The 27,671-nt window shown below is 46.9% G+C and overlaps 1 long non-coding RNA gene across 1 annotated transcript; it reads right to left on the reverse strand.

Annotated features, from left to right (window-relative positions):
• Nucleotides 1–4,488: 4,488 nt before the first annotated feature.
• On the reverse strand, nt 4,489–21,978 carry LOC142817289 (uncharacterized). Its single transcript, XR_012895150.1, has 3 exons — nt 21,687–21,978; nt 17,458–17,538; nt 4,489–4,616 (listed from the first exon to the last, which is right to left on the reverse strand). It is a non-coding gene; the product is annotated as an uncharacterized LOC142817289 (long non-coding RNA).
• Between the last annotated feature and the right edge of the window lie 5,693 nt (nt 21,979–27,671).

Raw genomic sequence — 27,671 nt, forward strand, 5'->3', positions numbered from 1 at the left:
CTCTAACCTTCTTTAAGTGACACTAAAGAGAGAAACATTTTTTTTTGCGTATTAGTAACGTACATTTTCACAATCTTAAAAGCACCACTCTTACCACGGCACGACGTTTGGCAAGCGACAAAACAGGCGAAAAGAAAATATGAGAGGATACGCCACCTTGAGGTACCCGCACAAGACACCGTGACGTCATGAATTTTGTACGAGTCAACTAGGTGAAGTTTTACATAGCTTCTAATGGATAGAAATGAAATACCTCGGTATCTGTGTGCACTATGGACATAGAATACGATGTTTCGAAAAATGCCATCGAGTCTTGCAATGCCCCCAAAGTACGAGAAATACATTTTAAAACTTTGACGTCACGCGCAGATTTTTTAGCACGAAATTTGCAAATGAAACTTCAGCCTTAATTTTCTCTGCTAATAATAAAAATATGATTGTGAAACATATCGCATTAGCATTCACAGAGTGCACTTTGTCACTCTGAACATCAAGTCATTGTTTCTTTTTAGGCTTTGATTGAGAATGCTGCTTTAAGTTAAATTTGAGACTCGGACTCGGTGGCGTAGCTAGGGGGTGGATCAAAGGGCCCGTGACTCCCCCCCCCCCCTTTTCCCGGAATTTATTGGTGAAGCGTACCGAGCACCAAATGCACTGAATGCGCATGTGGTGGAGAGCATTTGGTGCCCTGACTTCAAGTCAAGGAGATGTCCCTTTAATAACTTTTTTTCTAACTCTGACTACTAATGCTTGAAGTTTGAAAATAGGCATGTAAATGAAAGCGCGCTATATTTTCGGGAAAATGCGCACTTTCATTCCCATTACATTCCGTGCTAAAATTCGCCTCATTCCATTACCACTCCATTCTTCCAAGCGTTGTCCCCATTCCGGGGTCACTAAAATGTGGAATAGTTCGCAATTCCGGAGGGGCAACTCCGCAACACTTCATTCATACTTCATGTATGCTCGTGCATGCGCTTGTACGCGCACGTAAACTGAGAAATTTCGGGAAGGAGTTTGAACTTTCCCAAACACATTCACTGTCTATGGCCACGCCACTACTTTGGTGATGATGTGTCCAATTCGAGCACTCTGCGTAAAGCGAGTTACACGTGGATTTGCGCAGACAGCAGCGCATCGCCACGCCGACTTTGGCACTGCGTCGTATTACGGCGTCACTCGTGCGACCGAAGTTTCAGAATTTTCACGTAAGAAGAGAACGTGAGTGCTCACGTTTGTGGCGGCACCTGGCCATCAAACAAAACACTAGATGTGGCCTCTATGACCGGCGACGCAGTCGATTGATAAGTGGAGTTTAACGTCCCAAAACCACTATATGATTATGAGAGACGCCGTAGTGGAGGGCTCCGGAAATTTAGACCACCTGGGGTTCTTTAACGTGCACCCAAATCTGAGCACAAGGGCCTACAACATTTCCGCCTCCATCGGAAATGCAGCCGCCGCAGCCGGGGACCGGCGACGCAGTCGCAGACGGACACGGAAAGCGGAGCTCCGTTGCGACCGCACGGAGAGGCTAATGCCCGTATTGACAAACGCTCCTCGAGTCGAAATTCGACCTGGAAGAATGCTCGAAACTTCTCACGTTGCAGGAATAGCTACGTGAGATAGTCCTCAAGGATCCCTCGAGGTCTAGTTTCGAGCCGAGGAGCGTTTGTCAATACGGGCCTAAAAGAGAGAGAGAAATAAAGAAAGCGCGACATTGAAGTATAGTGTGACCAATAGCCACGCTGATACATTATGTGTCGCTTAATTAAAGGCGCGAACCATTTATGGCCGTTGTAGCTCAGCCTTTGCCTACACAAATTACTGCACCAGACACGTAGATAATAATAATAATAATAATAATAATAATAATAATAATAATAATAATAATAATAATAATAATAATAATAATAATAATAATAATAATAATAATAATAATAATAATAATAATAATAATAATAATAATAATAATAATAATAAAATAATAATAATAATAATAATAATCGCCACTGTGAAAGCGGACATGTACAATAGAAAATTAAGAATACAGCCCGACAGCACATGTACTACAAATGTAGACACACTTCACCGCTTGACAGATTATCTATAGCCGACGCCCTGTTCGCCGATATCATTAGACCACGTGCATTGCCTGCTGTACTTTGGGTTGTCGTTTCTCGCCACAAGTACGGTCAAGTAACTTGGTAATAATAGCATATTCCCTTTCGGTATGCACAGCTCTTACAGCTTCAAATAACTCACGAGCTTTGAAGACGTCACGATCGATATTTCCGCCTCAGCTGAAGCACACGAGACTATTGCGAATTACAAATCCCCCTGAGTTAAAATTAAAACGAAATAGCCGATTCCTTAGCGGCCACTATAAGTGCTTCCAGTAGCAGAATATTTAACAGCAACCAGATAAGGGAAACTAGCCATTCGCATAGATGAGGTGAAATCTATAACAACGTGGACGGAATATCAGTACGTAAAAATTCTCACTGAACTTTCAGTGTAGACAATATCGACAATAAACATATTGCCTTTCAGTTAATTCTGAGAACAAATAAACAAAAACACTCTAGAGTTATTTTTGTCGTGTCGCAGATATTGGCTTACCAGAGAAAGACTTCTCCTTACTCCGCTTTCAAAGAAAAGCTTGAACGTGACGGTACAAATTACCCATGAGCTACGGTGCCTCAGTTTTGGGATATCACCGCAGAGATATGCATTTGATGCCGTGAGTAATGTTATTCAAGCCACTAAATTTGCACAGTTTGAATGTGGGCTCTTGCAAATACGCATTGAATAATTTATTTAAAAATGCGTTGAAATGTAAGAAGTCTACTCTAAATTGTTCTGATCACCTTATTACGGCAATATGGACTATACTATAGTGCAATCACACAGTAATAGCTGCACTTACTTAATTACGTACTGTTTATTTATTTATTTCGTTTTTATTCTTCGACAGTGTTCAAGTTATCTTCTATATTTTTTACTACGAATTCTTGGCCAACACCCCAGAGAAGGCATGCGCGAGAACGTAGAAAGAAAAAAAAATAAACAAAACAAAACCAGGGTACTTCATTGCCACACATGCCCCATGCTTTCTACTTTAGGTCACTGTCCCGTTACACGTGCAACGGCTGTCATGTGCACACTGGAATGACTGCAGGCTATCCATGATATTGTAGAACCTTTCGATGTGACTGCGCGCACAACGCGAACGTTTGAGTTGGTTCTGGAACTACGGTTAACGCTATGGATAACGGAGCCGCTACGGATAACACTGCAATCTTCGATGGCATCATGTACTACAAATGTCGACGCTGTCTGAGTTGACGTTTCCAGGCCACAAGTACGGTCAAATAACGAGTTTCATCTCGGGCACGCCTATTTTAGTCACTGTAATCACAACGGGACAATATTTTGTAAAGCTATACTAGAAGTTGCCCGCTGCACGCCAGAGCGCGTCCCGCAAAACTCATTAAAATTATTTTTTTCAATCAACGTTGGAGCGGCCCGCAGTGCCGTCCTACCTAAACGGTGGAACTTCTCCAAATTTCTAAATGAAGTTCTTTGTACCGTATCAGCCACTCAGCTCTTGGCCAATCCCCCACAGTGGGTGTAAGCCACGGTTTAAGGTAAACAAGCTCTCGGTCTCGCGCTCTCGTGCAAGCAGCAGCAGAAGAAGATTTCTGCAAGCGCGGCCAGGCGACACGCTAAGTCACGTCTCTGTACTAGGCACTCATATACATTAGGCACTCTGTACTAGGCACTCTTAACCACTGAACCAAGTTAGAGGTGTGCATTTGACGACGCTGCAGAAGGAGCACGATGCGTTCGACAGACAAAGCCGGAAGCGTAAAGACGGGTTCAGTAGCAGGCCTATCGGCGCCCGGGAAGTCCATCGCCCAAGAGGAGATACGCAAGACCCGAAAGCCCTCGCAACAGATCAACACAAGGCGCGACTCGGTCCCCAGGGTGAGCTAAACCATATGAGCACTGAATTTAGGTGAATTTTGTGAGGCAGCCTTGGAAAAAAGAAAATAGCGCCAAGAAATATAGCGACACGAAAGAACGCAGTCGCTTTAAAGTTGGCCGAGTGCAGGCCGATCTTTCGCTCGGGTCTGTTTAATCACCTAACTAATATCATGTAACTCATCCTATCCTAACTACTTGTCACGTGACATGTTCCCGTCAGAACAACGTAACGCGACACTAGTGTGGGAAAGCTGACCGAAACGGGAGAATAAGCAAGACTATATAGTCGTTCTTAATACTACTGTAGCAAAAATTTGGCCTTTCCCGCGAAAGCTAGTCATCAAGCAAGAACTTGAAAAAAAAAAAAAGCTGCGTCGAATACTGTTCGGCCTTGCGCTATTAGTTCGAGCTCATTTTTTTTTCTAATTCGTTCGTTTGCGTTACGCTCAAAAAAGGAAACGTTTTAGTAAAGTTTGCAAAGCATAAATGATATCACCACGACAAGTACATGAAATTGCTTCACCTGGTGCAGGTAATGGAGAAATCCGTCAAGCCCTTCCGCGATAGGAGGCTTTCCGTACATCCAACGAAGCGAGCATCCTTGTATGAAGCCGAAAGTGCCAGACCTGCGATAAAAGTCGTGAGTGTTCCACGCATGAATTTTCTGGCAGCTTCCTGCTTTTTTTTTTACTTTGGAGAGGACGCTTTCAGGTACCACGATGGAGTTTACCTGAAGATTTCACCGTAGTGTCTTGCAAGCGATGAAGAAAAATGGCAAAAGAGTCGCGTAAGCAGAAAAGATGAACAGCGTGCTGTAACCTGTAAGCCCTCGATTTATCTGAGCACAGCCAAAGCAGAAAAATATCGGCTCTGCTTGCTTACGCTGCGTTTTGAGTAGACTTGTAAATATTGGCGCGGCACATCAAAACACGTGTGCATCCTGCATGCCGCAAAGATTATTTATCCGCGGGCGTTTCAGTATCAGAAAATTGAGAACTTACCCCCGTATTCTAGAACGTCTCTTCACTTCAGTCTACGTTAAATGGGTCATGGCCTGAATTGCTTTTAACTAAATGCATTCAATATAATGCTGAAATGGCAATTCGAGCATTAGTTTGCGCGAAGCTGTCTTGATACATTGAATACCAAAATTATAAGTACCGCAAAAAGCACCGAATTGCGGTGAGCTCTGTATTCTGCTCACTATAAAAAGGTACAGTAGTACTACAGTTACTATTACGAAATGTGCCCCGCCGCACTGGTCTAGTATCTAAGATACTCAGCTGCTGACCCGCAGGTCGCGGGATCGAATCGCGGCTGCGGCGGCGGCTGCATTTCTGTTCTGTTTTAACGGTTTTGCTGTGGAGAGGTTGAGGTGCCTATTGCCTCGGCTACTCCATATCACAAAGTTCTGCAGCGAAAAATAAAATAATAATACAGAACGGTACCCAAAAATTTCTGATGGAGGTGGAAATGTTGTAGGCGCGTGTGCTCAGATTTGGGTGCACGGTAAAGAACCCCAGGTGGTCGAAATTTCCGGAGCCCTCCACTACAGCATCTCTCATAATCATATAGGGGTTTTGGGACGTTAAACCCCACATATCACTGTTACGAAATGCAATGAATTAGTGCTGCCTGCTACACTCTGCGCATGTGTGTAAACTAAAGGTAGCTGGAACTATTATGTACGTAGCTACGTTCTTTCAAGGATACAACGTTCAATGCTATAGCAGCAAACAAGGGCAAACTTGTGGCGCCCGTTCAGGTGAAACCGCTAGCTTCGGACATATTAAGCTGTCTGCCTGCACTGTTGAACCGATTCATTCGCCACTATAGTCCTCGCATCGCTTTATATTTCTGCAATGATCATTTTGCCAAGTATCTTTTGGAGAGCGTATAGCTCTGTTCTTGAGATACGCTCTTGTTCAGCGGTTCAGAAGGCTTGACGGGACAGTCTGTCCTTGTTTGCTGTGACCCACGGGTGGCGCACCAGGCCCGTGCCCCACATTCCGAAATTGTTTTTTAACATGGAATACAGAGCGAAAAAAGGGCCATTTCAAGAGGTGCGCGTCCTGCAATCAAAATGCCCGCCTCCCCCCCGCCCCTCCTTTAAAAACATTTCTGGCTACGCGCCTGCTGCAACTACGATGAGATTGCGCCACCACCATTACGTAGTTTTTGGTTCATTCACTTGCTGGAAGAGGTGTGCGCAGAGTTAGCCGAGATGTGTGATGTTTTCTGCGGCACAAAAAAAGTGAAACTTTACTTGTCCGTTCTTATTGTTTCTACGTCTAGATGGCGAAAGTTGCCCGTTGGCGCAACCATGTAACTTCCTTTCGCTCTGCCAAGCTACAGTGTTTCGTAAACAGTGTAACCTATCTTAAAACACCAGCGGTGAGACGCAGATCTTTTCTTCTATGCTAAAGCATTGCCTCCTAGAAAAAATACTTTGTTATGAGGCACTAGGTAAAGCTATCTTATATATGCGCTCCTGCCCGAATCGCCGTGACTATCATGCGAGTGCTGTGGGATCTATCTCGTTGGCAGAATTCTATTCGATCGATTCGAAGCACTGTTCGGTGATTTTCCGGGCTTTCTGTGCTTGTTGCCCCCACTTCAGAGCTTGCTTTCTTGAAGCGTAGATTACACCGTGAAGTACGACTCATTGGGCCGCTTCCGCTTTCTCTTTTCTTTACATATTGTAGGGTGGCGTGAGTGGTTCGACTAGGATCGATCCTGAAGGAGCGTGTTACGACCGGCCCTGGAGAGCCAAGCAGGGAGAGTTTGGGGGAGAACCGGTTCTTGACCTGACGGTGTCGTCCACCCCCACCTCCCCATTCGGGTTCCTCCTCGCCGGGAGAGCTACGGGGTCTGCTGTGCGTTCGTGACCATATTTGGTAACATTTTGGGGCGCCGGGACCATATATGGACCTCGTGTTGGGTTTTGCCACTCCTTGTGTTGTGAGAGGTGTTTTCCCCTCCCTCGTGGCCGAGGTGCCGGCGACACCGTATTGGCTGACGATGCGGACAAGGCGCCCAGTGTCAACAACGTGGTGCTATAAAATGCCGAAGACGTTTTGTATCACACGCACTCTTCTCTCTTTGGGTCAGTTGACCACTTCTCCACATGTAAATAAATCTCTGTTGTTCGTTCGGGCGCTTCTTTCTCGCTGAATTGTTGGACGATGGATCCTGCGACGGGGCCAGCTACCGAAAACGAGACCGGCAGGACCCGGAGTCACAACAACTGGATGGCAGCGGCGGGATGCCGATAACCCCGAAAGCGACCACTGGACGGAGTGAGCCCGAAGTTCAACAACGGGACGACAGGAGAAGGAGGACACGAGCTCATCGACTTCCAGAGGGAATCGAACGGCACTTCTGAGAGGCACGACGCCGGAGACATGACTGCGAACTGGGTGAGTGCCGGCTTTCTCTGTTAAATTTTACCAGGCATTTACTCTATGTGTTAAGTAAAAGCTGGTAGAGAGGGGCTGTCTTGGTCATTGGGTTAACAGGTAACTTGCGTCAGGCAGAAATTGTGTGATAGCTTGGTTAAGCTCTTTCTGTCAGTGGCGTCAAGGTTAACAGTGACAGGGCAGGATTACGTGTAAGAGCTTTTGAAGCTTTATTTGTAGACTAAGTTAACGGAAAACTTGAGGCAAGGCAGGTATCTAGAGCTGTCGTTGCCGTCAAGGTTAATTAGTTGCAGGACAGGAATCTTTGTGGAACAGAGACAGCGGTACTGGAGGCAGCCATGAATCTGAAATCCCTGCGAAAGTCCATGTTGTTGCTTCTTGCAAGGGAGTTGAATCTGGAGGTGTCGGACTCTCAAAGAAAGCCAGAGCTGATAGAGGCGATTCTCGCATTGGGGGCGGAGGATGACGAGCTGTCAGAATGTGTCGAGGAGATTCAGGAGAGGCAAGCGGCAGAGGCCGAAAGAAAGGCGGCCGCGGCCGAGGCCGAAAGGAAAGCGGCAGAAGCCGAGGCAGATAACATGCGAAAGCACGAGCTTGAAATGAAGCGCCTCGAGCTAGAGATTAGCCATAACAGTAGAACAGGAGGCAGCGAGGCATCCGGTACCGCAGAGCGGATCAGGTTCAAAATGACGGACCTAATGAGATCGTACAAGCTAGGGGAGGACATTGGGCTGTTTCTCGTCAACTTTGAGAGAACTTGTGAAAGGCAAGGTTTCAGCCAGGATACGTGGCCTCAACGCTTGTTGTCCCTACTTCCGGGGGAGGCCTCAGAAGTAATCGCGCGCCTCACGAAAGAGGAGGCTGACGAGTACAGTGAGGTAAAGTCGAGCCTTCTCAAGAAATACAGGTTGTCAGCGGAAGGTTTCAGACAAAAATTTCGCAACGCCGTAAAAGAGAGCAATGATTCATACCCGGAGTTTGCTTACAAGTTAATGGCCAACATGGGGGAGTGGCTGAAAGAGGCAAAGGCGTATGGGAATCATGACAAGGTGCTCGAGTGTATCGGTCTGGAACAATTCTATCAAAGGTTACCAGAAAAGGTGAGGTTCTGGGTTCAGGATAGACCAGACGTGAACACCGTAACAAAAGCCGCAGAGCTCGCTGAAGAATTCGTTACGCGCCGCGCCCTCGGGGCAAACAGCGAGCCAAAAAGGGAAAAATTCCTACGGCCGAATAAGGCGCCGTTTAGAAAACAACCGACAAGTCTCGCACAAAAGGGTAAGGAAAACAATTCATCTAACCATGGGGCGTCGGCAGAGGCAAGCAAAAGGAAATTTGAGGCGAGAAAACCGGCTGCTTGTTTCAATTGCCACGAAACAGGGCACTTCGCGAAAGACTGCCCGAAAGAAAAGGTGGCCTTTTTATCTATAAATGAAGCCGACGAGAACATGAAGTTGTTAGAGCCCTATATGTACGACCTTACCGTGAACGGCAAGCAGTGTCGGGTTCTTAGAGACTCCGCAGCCACTATGGACGTAGTTCATCCGTCTTTTGTTCAGTCCGGACACAATTCAGGAGACTGTGCCTGGATTAGACAAGCCGTAGAAGCAAACAGTCAGTGCCTTCCCGTAGCTAAAGTTGTCCTTAAAGGCGCATTTGCAACATTGGAAACAGAAGCCGCGGTATCGCCATATCTACCCCCTCCGTATCCTTACTTATTTTCAAATAAGTCAGATCAAATGCTGAAGGAGAAAGGTCTAACGTTGGGAGAAGGCATAGTGCAGGCACTGACTAGATCAAAGGCACGTGCGCTGGCTGCGAGAGCAACATTCACTGAGGCAAACAAGCCTCAAATCGACAACGGGCCTGGTTGCGAGTTGGACACCACGGAAACAAATCGACTTGTGCGAGAACAGGCTGCAGAAGCCGTAGTCGCGGAGGCAACCATTCCTAAAGGCGACGTTGAACCTCCTCCCGAATTGGAAGGGGTCAATTACGCCTCGTTGACCGAGCAAATAGAGAATGCCATTGCTCCCAAGCCGATTCCTGGTAGTACAGAGGATAGCACAGAGGGTGACACATTCCAGGTACTAGGAACTACAAAAGAGTTGTGTGTCATGCCAACTTCGGATAATTTCAGTCGGCTGCTGCAGGTGAGCCCCGCTTCATTAATAACCGAACAAAAGGGTGACCCAACGCTTAAGCAATTCCAGGACAGTTCGAAAGAGGGAATCGCCAAACGAAATGTGAGATTCCAAGAGAGGAGCGGCATACTCTATCGAAAATATCTAGATAGGCGAGGAGTAGAGTTTGACCAGGTAGTCGTACCTCAGGCGTATCGTCAGGATTTGCTTAGTTTGGTGCATGGAGAATCATGGTCAGGCCACTTAGGCGTAAAGCAGACGAAAAATCGTCTTTTACAGGAATACTACTGGCCTGGATGCTTTAAAGATGTAGAGAGGTTTGTAAAATCTTGCGATGTGTGTCAGCGAGTGGGTAAGCCGGGAGATAAGGCGAAATTTCCAATGAAGCTGGTACCCGTAATCACTGAGCCCTTTCGTCGGTTGGTAATTGACACAGTAGGTCCTTTGCCCAAGACAACTTCAGGCTACCGTCACATCCTGACCTTAATCTGCCCCGCTACTAAATTTCCAGAGGCGGTCCCGCTAAAAGAGCTAAGTTCCGTGGAAGTAGTGAACGCACTTCTGTCCGTGTTTGCCCGGGTAGGCTTTCCTGCCGAGATACAATCAGACCAGGGCACCATTTTCACGAGTGCTTTAACGACAACCTTTCTAGAGCGGTGTGGCGTGAAATTATTGCATAGTTCCGTCTACCATCCGCAGTCGAACTCGATAGAAAAGCTTCACTCCGTGATGAAGCGAGTGTTAAGAGCCGACCTGTGCTTAGTTCACCGGACTACTCGAGGCCTTTCATAGTCCAATGCGACGCTAGTGATAGAGGCATGGGGGCAGTTCTTAGTCAAAGGGATGAGGGGGATCAAGAGCATCCCGTCCTCTATGTTAGCCGGAAACTCACCCTTCGCGAGCAGGTTTACAGCGCTAGCGAAAAGGAATGTGCGTGCTTGGTTTGGGCAGTACAGAAACTGGCTTGTTATATTGCCGGAAGCAAGTTCATTGTGGAAGTGGACCACTGTCCTCTCACCTGGCTACAGACCATGTCCTCTAAGAACGGCCGCCTGCTGCGTTGGAGCCTCGTTTTGCAACAATATACGTTTGAAATACGCTACAAAAAGGGTGTACTCCATGGCAACGCTGATGGCTTAAGTCGATGCCCCTGACGCGAGAGGATGTCTCGAGAACTCTGGCATTTTTTTTTCCTGACCTAAACAAGAGCTAGTGATTGTTTTTTTTTACTCTTTTAGGTGTACTTGTTTGAAAACGTTGAAGACACGGCTATCCAGGGTTTCGGGTTCGGTGTGCTTCCAGTGTTGTTGTTTTGTGTCACCTTAAAGTGTGAGTAACATTTTGAATAAATTGTGTATTTCCTTTAATATCAGTTAAAGGGGAAAATTGCCTGGTGGAGTTTGGCGGAATTGTCCGGCGCTCACCGGCTGAGTAGTTGTGTTTTCCTGTGCGTATGTGACGTCTGTTGAGCCCTCAATGAAGCAGGTGTTGCCCTCTACTTCATCAAAGACGGTCGTCACCAAACCGACTGCCGGCGCTGATCTCTCCGGACAGTGGCTGCAAACCTCAGCCCATCGAGATCTTCACCCCCCCGCGCGAGAGACTGTTACGACAGGCCCTGGAGAGCCAAGCAGGGAGAGTTTGGGGGAGAACCGGTTCTTGACCTGACGGTGTCGTCCACCCCCACCTCCCCATTCGGGTTCCTCCTCGCCGGGAGAGCTACGGGGTCTGCTGTGCGTTCGTGACCATATTTGGTAACATTTTGGGGCGCCGGGACCATATATGGACCTCGTGTTGGGTTGTGCCACTCCTTGTGTTGTGAGAGGTGTTTTCCCCTCCCTCGTGGCCGAGGTGCCGGCGACACCGTATTGGCTGACGATGCGGACAAGGCGCCCAGTGTCAACAACGTGGCGCTATAAAATGCCGAAGACGTTTTGTATCACACGCACTCTTCTCTCTTTGGGTCAGTTGACCACTTCGCCACATGTAAATAAATCTCTGTTGTTCGTTCGGGCGCTTCTTTCTCGCTGAATTGTTGGACGATGGATCCTGCGACGGGGCCAGCTACCGAAAACGAGACCGTCAGGACCCGGAGTCACAACAAGCGCCAGTCCAGCAGGTGCAGCAGCATAACGAAACGCGGCTGTGGGTCGCAGTGGGTGTGTTCATGGCCGTGGCAATGACGTGCATCGCCGTGTACTTGGTGATTCTCAGGAAGCCACGGATACAGCTGGAAAAGTGCCGGTCAACGCCCTGCCTCGAACACGCCAAGAGACTGCTCGCTTCGCTGAACAGCAGCGTGAATCCCTGCAACGACTTCTACGCATTCACCTGTGGTCGTTGGCAAAGCAACTCTACCGAGAAGTCGGTCCAAGACGTCATGAACAAAAAGGCGATGCAAGAGGAGATTCAAGAGGTGAGCACTGACCTTTGGCAGCAAGGGAGGGCTAGCCGTCTCTACCACGACTGTCTGAGTCCAGAGCCAAGCCACATTGAAACCGACTTGGTCGCGCTCAAAGACACCATGAAGGATTTGCTCCTCACCTGGCCAATGGAAGATCCTCAACCCAAGGACGCACATCCTTTGGGCGTGATGGTTGAAATGGCCTTAAAATGGGACATTAACTTCGTATTCGGGCTGGAAGCTTCCCGCACTAAATCCATCGGGAAGATCTTGGTGATCCGGAGAGCATATAGTAGAGCCGCGTGGGTAGATCGCTTCGAAGAGTCCACGAATCCAGAGGATTACGAACGTATAGTCAGTGCACACTTGTCATACGTTGGCGCTAACCTAACGAATGTGAATGGTACGCTCCTGCAGGAGCTTGAATACTCGGTTATGGCGGCTAAATTTCGCAAAACTCGGAGTGCGCAAAAGTGGTTCATACTGGCCAAGATAAGTGACGAGACGCCATCGTTCGACTCCGCCAGTTGGCTGCAACATCTCCGGCGTCACCCTGAAGACTCTGGTTCGAAGTGGTCATCCCATGACATGGTGCAACTCGAAGACGCCAACATACTGGCCGACGTGGAGGGGCTGTTCAAGAAGCACACTCACGTAGAACTTCTGATTGGCATTGCGTGGATGTTCTTGCAGTCCCACTTGTGGGCTGTCGTTGGCAAACCGGAACTGATGTTTCGCGATAACGTGGAGGACAAGAAAAAACACGCTTGCCTCGAGTACGTCGACTCGCGCTTTGGTCTTCTCTCATCTGTAAGTCATTTACTCAAGCTGTACCCGACGAACGAAGCTCGTCGTGAAGTACTGGACTTTTTGCTCAGTCTCAAGAGCGAGTTCGAGATTCTGATCAAAAACAGCTCGTGGATAGACGGGCAAAGTAAGCATACAGCCGGACAGAAGATAGCCGCAATGATGCTGACTATATTACCAGCCGAGCAATTTTTCGCTGCTCCGCAGCGTGCTGTTCTGTACGAACGATTCCCTTCCATGAACAGTTCGGGGTTTTTCGAGGGCTGGCTGCAGGCATCCGTGACTTACCAAAAGCTTCACGGTGACGAGCGCTACTGAGATGTGTACAAAAAGAGGCGCACTTTACTGTACGAGCCTTATTCGTACTCCTACTTGGAGAATTATGTCAGCGCTGCCACGGTTTCGCTCGAACCTCCAATGTTCTACGAAAGAGCGCCCCTCATGATTAATTACGGCGGTGCGGGAGTACAGGTTGCCCGGCAGATCGCGAAAAGCTTCGACCCGCGTGGCGTTAACGTGGACGACCACGGCGAGACCATCTCCTGGTGGGGAAAGCAGCAATCGGGCGAATACAGCAGCCGTGTCCTCTGCCGCTTGGGTGAAGGAGCGCCCGCGTCGATGGGTGTGTTACCCACGATACCCGCAATAGAGGCAGCTTTCTTCGCTTACCGGGCCGTTCTGCACAAATTGCAGGCCCGCCTTGGGTTTATTGTGGACCTCAGAATTCCGGGCCTAGAAAAGTACAACGATGACCAGGTGTTCTTTATGACTTACTGCTATACGCTGTGCTCCAAGAAGGGTGTCAAGAGGGCAGAACTCGAGCGCAATGTGCCGCTCAGGCACTCTCACGCGTTCACTAGCGCCTTCCGTTGCCCCGGAGGATCCCCAATGAGCGCCGAGGAAAAGTGCACGTTCTTTACTTGACTGTCTTTGACGCTCGCCTTCGTCTTTTGACCTCTGACTAATGGTTTGCATATGAAGGATGCTTGATTGCTGTTGTCGAAGGGCAAAAGACATTCGCTCTCAGTCATATTCACATCTCTTTATACTAAGATTTTTTTTGTTCAATACGTTTCTGAACACCTGGTATTCGGTGTTAATATTGATTATTGAACGTCTACATTAATTCACGCGTCTAATATTCCTTTGAGTTGCTGAGCAGTGAAGCTATTGCATGTTGTTTTATGTTATATCACCATTTATTCAAAAAAGTGCGGCTGCCTTCGAGAAATGCTTTCTTTAAACTCAGTTGAATTTTCTTGCTTCTTTGGCACTTGCGGCGCAGTTGGTTATAGTCTACGTAGTGAGGTCTTTTGACATAAAGTTCCAAAATCAATTGGCGGGTAGTGAGCGGTAAGAAATTTAGCAGTTTGAGTGACAATCAAATTCAGGGCTTATGTGTAGCAAGCAGGTGTTCTACCGCAGTTACGCCGGTGCTTGAAAATGTTAAAGAAACTGTACGAATGCAGCTCATAAGTGCGAGGAGATCTAACGCATGCAATATGCGGGGCAGCTAGACGCGCATACAACTCAAACAGCCGCCAAGTTATTAGTTGTGCAACTAACGGTTGTGCAAGACCCACGAGGTACAAATTGCGTAAGCAGCATCAATAAAGCAACACGGCACTGTGCAAGTGTGCAACAGTGGCGAACAAACTCAAAGGAGGGTAAAATACAGAGCGCTCCTCTATACGCGTCTTTCATAATCATTTTGGGACGTAAAACCACAGATATTACTATTATATTCCCCAGTGTTTTTGGCTCATCTCCGGCGCCACTCTGCCCCGCCGTGGTGGACTAGTGGCTAAGGTACTCGGCTGCTTACCCCCAGGTCACGGGATCAAATCCCGGCTGCGGTGGCTGCGTTTCCGATGGAGGCGGAAATGTTGTAGGCCCATGTTCTCAGATTTGGGCCCACGTTAAAGAACCCCAGGTGGTCGAAATTTCTGGAGCCCTCCACTACGGCGTCTCTCATAATCATATGGTGGTTTTGGGACGTTAAACTCCACATATCAATCAAATCAATCAATCCGGCGTCACTCCAAAGATTCTGGTTCTAAGTGGTCATCCCATGACATGGTGCAACTCGAAGACGCCGATGTACTGGCCGACGTGGAATGGCTGTTCACAGCGTGGTAGGCAACCGCGCCCTCTGTGTCTCCAAAGCCCAGTGCGACAGCGAAAGCGCGTGTTCGCGTTGGGAGGGTTAAGTTGAGCACACAATGTGTTCCGTGGTATCGTCAGCCCTACTACACGCACGACTTACCAGGCTGACTTCACTGTCGTTGGTTCTTTTACGTCGTAAACAGTGCAATCGCAATGTCGACACAGTGCTACGTTTGCCCCGGCAATTCGTCTGGGCAGACACCATTGTGCGTAAGCCGGTCTACTAGGGTCGCTTTCAACCCCATCGGCGCCCAGCCTGCTAGACGCTGTCCGGTAGATGTTCCAGGAAGCAGTCGGGTCTCAATGGACGCTTCACGAGGCAAGCCTTTTGTTGAACGGGCTCGAACAGCGGTGGAACGGCGCCACTGTGGCTGGTCTCAATAAGTCAACCTGTTGACTCGGCTTTTGTCATCTACTCGAGGCCATCTCAACCCACCGACAGCCCGGGAGCATGGGAACGCGTCGAAGAAGCCGTTCACCGGGATCGAGCGTTTGGACTGCCTGAAGCTCAAAGCAGCAGAAGATGAGAGCCGGGATTTGATCCCGCGACGTGCGGGTAAGCAGCCGAGTACCTTAGCCACTAGGCCACCGCGGCGGGGCTATGCAGCGAAAATTAATGACGAACAGCACACTATATATATATATATATATATATATATATATATATATATATATATATATATATATATATATATATATATATATATATATATATATATATGGGACGACAAGAAAAAAAAAAACTGCTGCAGCGCTTTAGGCTGCTTGTTTTTCCCCGTCCCTGTTTCTGTCGCGCTAAATATTCGTTTAATATGGAAGCACCACCACCTCGCCCAGTTGAGCCTTCTGATGTTCCATAATGTTGTGAAAGTGGCTTTATAAATGAATAAAACACAACACAATGCTACACAAGTCACGACAGAAAGTGACCACACAAGGGGAAACTGATGCGGCAGCAACGCAAATTCATATACGGCATAAGTGCACTTCAGGTCCCGTCAAAAAAAAAAAATCTGCGCTGGTTTTCACATTAGCTGATTCTAGGCACTTTACTGGCGCGGTCTCAGGTCAAATATTTTGTTCAAACAGCAGTTAATGGAAGCTGCATACCAAAAAAAAAAAAGGGCAACTAAGCTTAGTATGACCCACAACAAATAACAGAGTATCAAGCCATTCTTAAGGCTGTTTTCTAATGACAGATGTGATAATGCACTGTCATTTGTTTACAAACGGCCATCAATTATAACTGCACGCACAAAATGAAGAACCTTTTGTTGAAGCAGGCCCCGCTGCAGTGGTCTTGTTGCTGAGGTACTCAGCTGCTGACCCGCAGGTTGCGAAATCGAATCACGGCAAATAACAATTGCTCTCATTTTCCAGCTTTAAATAAAAAGCTTTTGAATGATTCCACTGATAAATTAACAGCAATGCACCTTTAAATATTATTTTATGTATGTCATGAATTCTCCTCATGCCGCAGAAGTGAGGGCCTTGCAATGAAAAAACGTTATTCAGTGCTACGCATCATAACACTTGCCACGTCTCGAGTGCATACACACCAAATAAACAAAATATTATAAACAAAATATTGAAGAGATAATTTGCGTAAGCCAACCGAGAAAGAACGAAAAAGTGAGCGCTGTAGACAGTTTGCAATAGTCTGCAAGGCGGCTTTCCTGTAAGGCTTGTTTTCCAACCCAAGACTCGTTCACAGACTGCTTTTCTCGCTCATTGTGCTTTAACCTCTCTGAATTACAGTGAAGGCAAGTGAACACAACAAAATGTCAAAAAGGGGAAAAGCAAAAACACAATGAGCGAGAAAAGCAGTCTGTGAACGAGAGTTTTTGGTTGGAAAACAAGCCTTACAGGAAAGCCGACTTGCAGAGTATTGCAAACTGTCCGTTGGTTCTAGCACGGAATGCATTACACAAAATAGCGCTGAATTTTTCATGCTCAAGAGACGTTCCCTGTTAGTACTTGACAGCCGACATTAAAGGTGGCGCGCATTTCGTGACCTGCTTGTTTGAAGTTTTTTCGGTATGCATGACTCGAATCCATGAAATCGGGAAGTAAAGGGTTAGAGAGCCCATTACTCTATTCAGGTAGTCGAAATTTCGGGAGCCCTGCACTACGGCGTCTTTCAAATCCCACATATAAATCAAATCAATCAATGTAGAAGCGGCATTGTGCTTTATTTGTTAGCGACAGGCCGACATGGTAAGCAAGCAAGCGTTTGCTCTCACGCAAACTCACACACGAGCTATGACTGGTGGCTGTTCTCTGCTGTGACCCGCATAAGAACAAGACGACCTGAAATGGAGCGATTCAGTCTGTATACCAACGTTCTGTCTGGCTTCAATTCGCATCGGCACATCCTTCTTCATAGTTTCGCGTTCGACCAAGATTCAGCCACAGCGAGCAAGGAAATGTCATATTTTACGTTTTGATTACAGGACAACTAAAATGTTCCAGCTCTAATGACAAAAACTGAGGCGCAATTAATTTGCCTGATCATGAGAATACGTACCTTACTTGAACGTACGACCAGTACGTCGTTCCCAGGTGCAACGAAAAGGACGCCAGCAGACTCGGCCATCGTTGCAACGAACTGTAGTGGAGAACACGCAGTAAAGCTTGTTTCACGAAACACTCATGGAATATATGAGGAAAACTGTATGAGCACGCACACGTGTACTTGATGCCGGTGCCGGATAAGAGCCGCAGTAATCCGTACATAAAAGCTGGAAACGCTACACAAAACGTCAAACGATGAACTCTGGCCTGCCGATCGAGCTACAGCGGACAGTTGAGGAGGAAGGACAAGTTGCAACATGAACACTACATACCGCCGGCAGAATTTGATGCTTACTGACATTGGCACCAATAAGAGCCTGCGTTTTGCTCCTGGTGTCGGTCAAAGTTTCCCGAGCGTGCTGCTGGAAGCATCGTTATCATATGAGCGTTTTTGCTTGAACAGAATATGCTTACCGAACTGTTGATTATCGAGCAACAAGTGTGTCTTCGTCCCACAACATATATTTATCGTCATCGAGCTCGCCGGCACTTCCTTTTTCAAAACTCGGCGCCGGCCACTTTTTTATCAGAAACGATATGTTACGCTGATAACGCAAGTGTCCTTCATACGTGACCTGAAAGTTCCGGGTGCGTATGGCTATAATGCGAGGAAAGGAATGCAAGTTAGTTGACGATTATTGTTTTGGGACGGTACCCTTTTTTTACTCGCTCATTTCTTAGAGTGTTATTTATGTGCACAGGTGCGCACGCGTTGCAGAGTGAAACCAGTTGTTGCGGGGTTTGTTAGCTGCGTCATTTGTTAGTAGAACTAACGGTCACCGCTCTTTCGACATGACGATTTGGCATTTCGGAACGCTCCTCGACAAAGCGTCCCAGTAATAATTAAAGTAGTCGTTGTGCAATTGAGTTGAGTTGAATGAACTTTATTTGTACAACGGTTGTTACTGTGCCCGAGGTTATGAACTTTCTTGGCAGAAAAAAGCCTAGTAATTAAAATATCTTTAAAAACTGTAGACAAGCACATCTGAGGCACAAGTTTTAGATGTTGAAAATGACTATTTTAGGTCTTCTCGTAGACAAAAACCTTTATAGCTGTCAGTAGGCATTTCGAGATGTCTTCTTAATCTTTTGTGTTTCGTGAGCTGGTCTTACTACAGTGTTTTACCATATGCTCTCACCTCAAACAACAGTATACACACTTCCAAGTTCACTGTCGCACAGCGGGACTGGAGCGATTCATTCCTTTGTGCTATCTGTACAAGAGTAGAGTCGACTTGATCACTTGCGCCTGCCTCTGCCACGTTTTGTCTCTCACCGCCTCTTTGATGCTGGCAAATTTCCGTTGTGCAGTCTCGTTTGTTTTCGCCGAGGCGATATACACTCGTCGAACCCACTGTCGTGACGTGCGCATGCATTACGCCATATGGTAATCAAATACTCGTTGGTCGAGCCCACTTCTCGCAAGCCATAAACAGCAGCGGCACGTGGAACGTCAGTTTGCAGGTGGGTGGTGGTAGTGGTTAGAAGATGAGAAAAGGCACCTAATTTCTGCAACCCGGTCGGGAGCACGGCACAGGTACCGGGGGCGTAGGCAGAATTTTTTTTCTGGAGGAAGGGGGAGGAGAAAATGACAGTTTATTTATTTATTTATTTATTTATTTATTTTTGCTTTTCGGGTGCAATGGTTGGGACCGTGATCGGTGCCAACTAAAGACGAGGCTGCTTGCAGGTTTATGAAGAACACTTCATGACAGACATGGATAAATGAACACACACACAGAAAACAAACAAAGAAAACAGCAAAAGCAGAGAGCTAACGACAAAAGTTTCTAAGGAGCGAATCGACCTTGCGACAGTCCATCTCGGAGGATGAAGGCTCGCCCTTCGGGCACATGGACACGCTGGACGATGGGATGGCTTCAGAAAGTTCGGCAAAGCCTTGTACGAGGTGCCGAAGAGCATTTTGCTGCAGGGAAGCGTCGGAGGACGTCAGCGGCCACGTGCAGCCCGTGGCACCAACTCATTGATCGCGTCCCAGAGCGCCGACACTTGGGCCCTGTCCCCCGCCTGCACCCGAACGCCCAGCTCTCTCTCTCTCTCTCTCTCTTTTCTTTAATGCGAAGAATTTCTTAGCGAACTTCGGCGAGTGTGAGCGTATGTATATATCTAACTAGACGCCTACGACTTTTAGCTCTCCTGACCATTTCGACAATGGTATCGATACGAAACTGGGTATGGCATAACATGACTGTATGAAGAACATATTTGGCTAGTCATAACATGAAAATCCTGACATGTATGTCATGAATGTCATGATTTACGTTTCATGGGCCTGCGGTTCTTGCGGTGGTTTCGTTCACATGGCATGTTGCAAAACTGGTATAGACACATGATTCAATGGCGAACACAAGCGTCAGACCCTAACATGAAAATCATGACATGCGTGTCATGTAACTACATGACTACATGCCACGCTCATGATGCGCTCGCGGCCGTTTCGCTAGCGTCACATATAACAAATTTGGTATTACAGTACGTGAATGGATGACGACGGTATGTTACTGGTGCAAACATGATAATCATGAGATGCGTGTCATGTAACAACATGACTACATGCCATGCTCATGATGCGCTCGCGGCCATTTAGCTGGCTTCACTTATACCAAATTTATTGTTACGGGACGTGAATGGATGACGAAGGTATTATACTGGTGCAAATATAATAAACATGAGACGTGTGTCATGTAACATCACTACATGATACACTCATATGCGCTGGTGGCCGTTTCGCTAGCTTCACATGTACGAAACTTGGTATTATGCGACGCGAACGGACGACATAGGTAAATGATACATCCAAACATGATAATCACGACATGCGTGTCATGTAACAACATGACTACTTGCCACACTGATGATGCGCTCGCGGCCGTTTCACTAACTTCACATATGCCAAATTCGGTAACACGTGACACCAATCGATGACGAAGGTAATGTGACTGGTTCAAACATGATAATCATGAGATGAGTGTCGTGTGAGAACATGACTACATACCACAGTCAAGGCGCCAATACATTTCGACGTGACGCAGTACGCGTGCTCGCCGGCGTTCATTCCGTCGTGTCACGCCGGCGTCGCCACGCCAGGCGCCGATCCTGCCATATATTTAGAGTGTCCCGATGCTCGCTCCTCCGCTCAGAGTGAAGACATCTGCATCGTCGGCTACAGCGACCGCCATTATCGCTCCCACTGTATACACCAGAACACAGCGAGCTCAGTGCTTGCTGCCGTATTGAAAAGCGCGTGGCGCCGTCTGTTGCAAACGCGGTGAAGCAGTACTCTCAACTGCCAGGCGAGCAGATGCTCTGCAAATCAAACGCGAAACTTCACAACTCGAGTCCGGCTGTAAGCATGTTGCACGCTGTTCCTGTGCTGGAAGTTTATCCTGATTTCGTGTGAAACGTCAAGGAGACCTACCTCAACAGTCCGGAATGTCTGTAGAACGTGCATTGCAGCTTAAAAGTGTGGCAGCTTGGGCTAGTTGGCGATAGTTATAGGTATAGCGATAGTTATAGCGCGAGAACAAAACGACGACACAGAGACGAGAAGGACACGAGCGCTTGCAGACTACGGAAACAGCTTTATCAGGTACGTAATATTGCGATTGAAAGAAATTCGAACAGCGGAAAGCGTTGCTTTCGACTCAGTCGAACTGCAGCGTGCCTTGGCTGTGACAAGGCAAAATTTGTGCTGTAAGCCGGCGTCAACGTAGCGCTAGTATCTGGTTCCAACTTACGCTCATGCAGCGTATGTTTATCAATTGCGCTGCCCGGCCGGGCACTCGTAACACACGCGCGGTGCAAAAGTGCCAGCCAGAAGAAGATTTCAAAATGCTACGTTGACGCCGACCGAAAGCACATGTAGATTCGCCTAGTGACAGTTAAGGAATGTCACAGTCCGACTGAGCCGAAAGTAATGCTTTCCGCGCCGTTCACGCATCGCGATAATATACGCCGTGTTACGGTTGTACTAAACATGCGCGGTGCGTGTATTCACGCGTGAGTCGTAATTTGTATATCCTATTATTGACATGCGGCCTGCGAAAAAGTACGGCAATAGTTTTGTGCCGCATATATACTACCGGAATACTGCACGCAAATCGCTGCTGTAAAATGGAACAGCTGGAATCGCGCTTGAATTAGCGCAATAAGTATACTTACTTGTACACTTCACTGGGCTCGTAGCTTTCCCTGCTGATTGCGATTATATTCTAAAGCGGCGAAGCTCGGCGTTTTCCGTTGTGGACGGAAATCTGTGCAACCACAAAACACCGCACCGGGGCGGTTCCCGCGATGCACTGTCAACTTCACAGGCAGTGCTCAGCAATCTGTTCCTGTTGCGCTGGTTGTTGTCGCATCAGATGACAGCGCAGTGGTACCCAGATGACATTTTATAAGCAGGCGCAGCGTGAACAGGCGCTTTATCGCATTTTGAACTCCCAGAGCCACTGCATTCCATGCTAGCGAGGTGCGCCTTTGCAGTTTCAAACAAATTATGTTGTCTCTGGGAGCGAGGTTATATCGCCGAAGGCGCCTGGGTGCGAGATAGGCGTGCTCTCGTCTATATACAAAAAATATGCTTCTTTCACAGCGGTTCAAGACAACGATAAGCGGACGCAACGGTTATCGCTTCTGCTGCCGCGAGCAACATGTTCGTCGTCGTCGCTGTCTTGTGTATGAAAGCCGTAGAGCTCTTCGCTTGCAGTCGGCATTACAATCACGAGCGCAAGAGTTGATTTATATGTGGGGTTTAACGTCCCAAAACCACCATATGATTATGAGAGACGCCGTAGTGGAGGGCTCCGGAAATTTCGACCACCCGGGGTTCTTTAACGTGCACCCAAATCTGAACACACGGGCCTAGAACATAACCGCCTCCATCGGAAATGCAGCCGCCACAGCCGAGATTCGATACTGCGACCTGCGGGTCAGCAGCCGAGTATCTTAGCCACTAGACCACCAAGGCGGGGCTACAAGCGCAAGGGCGGGAATGTGACATTTTTGTTCTTTTTTACAGTATTTCGCTACAATTTGTAGGAAGCAGATAACCATGAATACTTAATCGATATGAAGTTAGAAACTGCCTTGTCGGTCGTTTTGAAAAGCGATCATTTAATTTCTAACTGTACAATGTCCCGCCAAACTTCGTTGCATTCAAAGCCAGGTAATTAAACTTCCCCAAATAAACGCTTAGGAGGAGCATACAAAAATATTGTGACTTACTTCATGCAATAGTGAGCAACAATCATTTGGTCACGTCATCATGAAGTGCGTCGGTATATTCTTAAGCTCTGGTTAGACCTAGCTTGGGCCCCTTTTATGCCAAAATTATTGGGTACACTCTTCCGAAGCTGTTTGTTATGGGTTTACATTTCTTCCCCGGAACATCGTTGTAACGTAGCCTAAGCATCCGGAGCACGCTGATCCATTAGTATAACGGCTCCAAAACGACGTTTATTGCTGGAACCTCTGAACGTACGTTCACTTTCATTTCACTGCCTATATAGGGTTGGCAGGCTTACTCATGAGTCGACACAGCAGACTTACTCAGACTCAGATAGAGCAGTCGGTCTGAGTCTGAGCGAGTCCGGGTTAATAATATTTTGGTGAGTCTGAGTCCAAGTGAGTGCAAAGGGCGAAATGTATTTCAACAGTGAGTCTCAGCAAACTCCAGATTTTTTTGTCGCCCTATGCTTCACTCAAGGTCAGAGTTGCCGTTGGTGGCTACTTTGCGACAAATTAGACACTTTTCAATTCGTTTTCCGATGAAACTATCCCACTAATGACATGGCTATTGTTCTTTTACATTTCGAAGTCCAGGTTTTACTTAATCAAAATGGTTTTATTTATTCATCAATAGTAAATACTCTTCATATTACTTCCATGGTTCTATATATATGGCTGCAAATTTGGCGATAATATTGTATGGCACGACCACTTTGGCTACTTATGTCCTAAGTTCTGGCGCCTTTTCAAGTCCGCCTTACGGCAACTCTGCTTCAGATTTACATCGTTGAGTTAAGGTCGGGCGCGTGTCACGGTGTTGTTCCTTATTGCGAAACAAGTGCAGCCGAGGAGGGCGTGGAAAAAAGATAAGCAAGCATTCCACGCGGACCTCTTCTAATAGGTTTCGCACCGGCTTCGCCCGTTTTACGACGTCGGCTATCGATGAGTGAGACAGGTACGCCGCAAAAGCCCGGGCGAAGCTCCGTGAAAAAACGGTTCCCCAAGCCGCAGACAGCCAGTGCATTTCAGTCGTTGTTGCGTAATAATATAGCCTGCTTTCTCGGCCACAAGCGAACAGGAACTGCCCGTACCTTATCAGCCGTTGAATATTGTATAATCTCATTCATCGGGATTCGTTGGTTGGCTAATTCTGCCCCTTACACATTTTCAATACGCTTCATGAACGGGACGCCTTCTTTAAATTATGCGTATACGATCGAGATGCAGGATTTGAGGCGAGTACAACCATTGCAAATGGTCGTTTCGGACAGCCACGATGAAATCGGTAGGAGGCAGCTAAAGCGTTTGCACTCTCTTTATTAACACAACAAGGTTAAAGCTCGTTTCATAGAAATACCGGCGTCGGCGTCGTTGGTTGTGAGCCATAAATCTGCGTTACCCGTGAGCGCAAATTCGAGATAAGATGAGATAAATAAAAAAAATAAAGATATTCGGCTCAAGGGAAAATCGAACACAGAAGACTTTTGTGCTAGTTGATTTGATATGTTTCAAGAAGCTATTGCTGATAAGACAGGGACCACAGAAAGAATGCGCATGTTTAGTCCTCCTTCTGTGGTCTTGGTCTTACCAGCGCTATGGCTTCATTGCATTGACACAGGACTTTTGTACACACTAAACAAAAATGACCTGAAATAACCTCAAAAACTGGGTAAACCATTTGTCCTCTAGCGCACTACCTTTCCTGGTTTTTTTTTACCACCTCCTATTGAGGTAAAAATTTACTCTCGTGCTAACTGAGTTTTTGAACGTAGGGAGAGTAGTAAATATTTACCCCAGTAAGGTTTTCAGCGAGTATAGAGAGAGTAAATTTTTACTACCTTCACAAGGTTTTTGAGGTGATTACTGGGAGTTATTTCTGGTGGTAAAAAAATAAAAATTGACGGGTGCATTCGGCCAGAAACGACAAATTCATTGAATAGCAGAACTGATTGAATTTATTGAACGGCAGAATTGGTGACACATAGATTCACATACAGACAAACACGCACACACAACAAATGCAGAATAATACACCACTAGAACAGACTGCACGCGTTGCTCAACTACACTTCGACAATCCGGTGTATATATAGGCACGACATTTTGACCGGCCAAGTAGTACCGGTAGGAGAGCTCTTTTTTTCCATCGATTAACAACAACGCTTGAAGGTGCAAGCGTAAGTTTCAGGTGGGCTGCAGGGTACTAAATGTCACACCGACCTTTTATTATAAATCTACACGATCTCACCTTTTTGATTATCCAATAATTTCTTGGCACACCGAGCTCTTTGCCCCACGCGTGTTAGCACTGCTGATGCACAAGTCCATAAAATATACCTAATTACGCACAAACCATGGTAGCTCAATGATTTTAATTGAGCGACGGTGCACAAACACAGTAGCAGCACGTATTCATCACAACGGGCGTAGAGGAGCGGTGCACGCCTGCACACAAGCTTCTTACCGACGGCGTTCTAGGCCTTTTCGAGGAGCACGGCTATCCGATGAAACACAGATGGCAATCACAGAACACATATCCTGTGCGAATTTCGTCGTCATTTCAGACACAAATGAACGCGTGACCGCTATCTTGCGGAGACGGGGCGGTGTATGCATACTTCCAACGAAAGACCACCATCCGGGCAAGTCCGGGTTTTCTTCGTGCTCACCGGCCGCCGCTTGTTGGTTTCGTCTGCCTCTTATCCGCTTCGTGCTACATGTTTGAGAACAGTTGGTGCATGAGGTGGGCAATTCGGGCAGCACTTTACTCGTGCAGACATCGCCTACTGTGGAACAAAATATATGCGATGCTTCTTTCACCTGCCCCGGCGACACACTCCCACTGGTCACTGGTGGCCGCGGCTCGGTGCCGACGACAGAGTGAAGCATTTTGCTTATTGCTTCTCCAGCAGGCAAGCACGGACGACGACACCAGATTGATTTTGTTACCACTGGCAGATCTGGAGATATCCGCGAATTGGAGATATCCGCCACGTGCAGGTTCGGAGGCGCTCGAAAGAGCACGGTCGCTCGATGATGTAGGAAACACGTGAGATCCATCAGCCCAACCAGACACACAGATACCGAGCTTCTTGCACTGTCTGTCTCCAAAGCCACCACCGAGCAAAAGCAACAATTTGCGAAAATATGCAGGACAACTTTCCACAGCAGGTTTTCTTTCTTTTTTTTCTCTTTTGAGAGCCCCCCCCCCCCCTCCGTCTTTTTCTTTTTTTCTTTCAAAGAATGCTGTTCTCACTTGTTGTGCTTATGCTGCCCCCAGTTCCAGTAAAAGTGCGCTGACTCGAAGTCAGTCCAGAGGCACGGCGATGCAAAAAAAAACAAACAAAAAAAAAACATCTGTGGGCTTCGCGTACCTTCAGTATTCACTGAGAGCGTCACAAGGGGGGGTATGGAGCAAAAGCCGCCGAAGCAGCTGCACCTTGCAGTCACGTGGTAATAAACTCTGAAACGCAGGTTAAAAATCACGTGATAGAAAACTCCCTAAGTGGTAAAACTAGATTTTGACATCCTTTCACTACTTGCCTGAGAGGTGGTGGTAAAACTATGTCATGTACCATCTTTTACTCCTACGCGAGGTAGTAATTTTAAACGCAAAGGAGTTTTCAGAGGTCATGAGCCGGAAAAACCCCAAACTCGGATAGTTTTTGCTTACAGTGTAGGGCCGGCAGTTGTTCGGTTGCAGAGCCACGGAGAGGCTCGAAATAGCTTCGACAAAAAAAAAAAAGAAACATTATAGGAATGTTTTGTAAGAAGGGGAGTCTTATTAACACGTGCACTACTGTGTGGCAAACGCAGAGAATCATACCAGGCGTCAAAACACGTGATCTGTGCATTAAGTGGCTGGTTTAAAGGCCCACCAATCAAAAGTACGCAAGCCTAAATAATCATAGTTATCAACAAAACAACAGCATCAATGACGAGTGTTGTTCCTCATGTACGCGTGCAGCTTACGAACTTTGAGGTAGTAAATTGTTGTCACAACATTCACTACCTACGTAGTAACTGATGGTATAGTAGACCACAGACATTTACTACCTCAGAAGCAACCAGACGTAGTAAATATCTGTGGTCTACTACCTGCAGTTATTACTCAGGTAGTGAGGGTTGTGACAATAATTTAATATCTCAAAGTTAGTAAGTAGCACTGGCTTTTTTTACGACTGTAGGCATTACAGGAAAGTTTGAAATGGCGAATTTACAGACGTCCCTGTCCTTGCTTGGCATTAAAGGACAGTTTGAAAGGACGAATATACAGACGCCCCTTTCTTGCTTGGCGTTAAAGGATAGTTTGAAAGGGCCAATTTACAGGCGCACAAATGTGCCTTTCCTTGCTTGCTCGGTTTAGGTGTCCAGGGGAGTAGTCAGAAACTTTCTCGGAGGAAGGAGAGGTTCGATTGTATATACAAGTGATCAAAAGTTCAAAATTTTCACCCCCCCCCCCCCCCCTGGCTACAATCATGTATAGGTGTCCACCGCAAAGTGGAATCAGGTTAGCGATTGAGAAGGGGACACGAGTATTGCCGAATGTCACCTAATCGCGTTCTGTTCTTGAAGGCGACGTTAAAGCGTCCTCCAATTATTTTACATCAATAAAACCTAAAAGAAAAACAGAAGAAAAACAAAAAAGCTACAGCACCTTTTCGAGGCTTGACATGAAAAAGAATGTCCCTGTGATTTGTTGTTTCTTTCTTTCTCTCTTTCTTTTTTCTTTCTTTCTTTCTTTCTTTCTTTCTTTCTTTCTTTCTTTCTTTCTTTCTTTTTTTCTTTCTTTCTTGCAATACTGGTAATTACGTCGCAGCCAATTCTTTGCCCACATGAAAAGAGCAGAGTAAATGCATTTGCCACAATTGTCTCCTAATTCCAGTAATGCCGAAAAAGTGTGGCAAACCTGTTTTTTCG

This window comes from Rhipicephalus microplus, chromosome 5 (assembly GCF_043290135.1).
Source record: "Rhipicephalus microplus isolate Deutch F79 chromosome 5, USDA_Rmic, whole genome shotgun sequence".
NCBI classification, from domain to species: domain Eukaryota; kingdom Metazoa; phylum Arthropoda; class Arachnida; order Ixodida; family Ixodidae; genus Rhipicephalus; species Rhipicephalus microplus.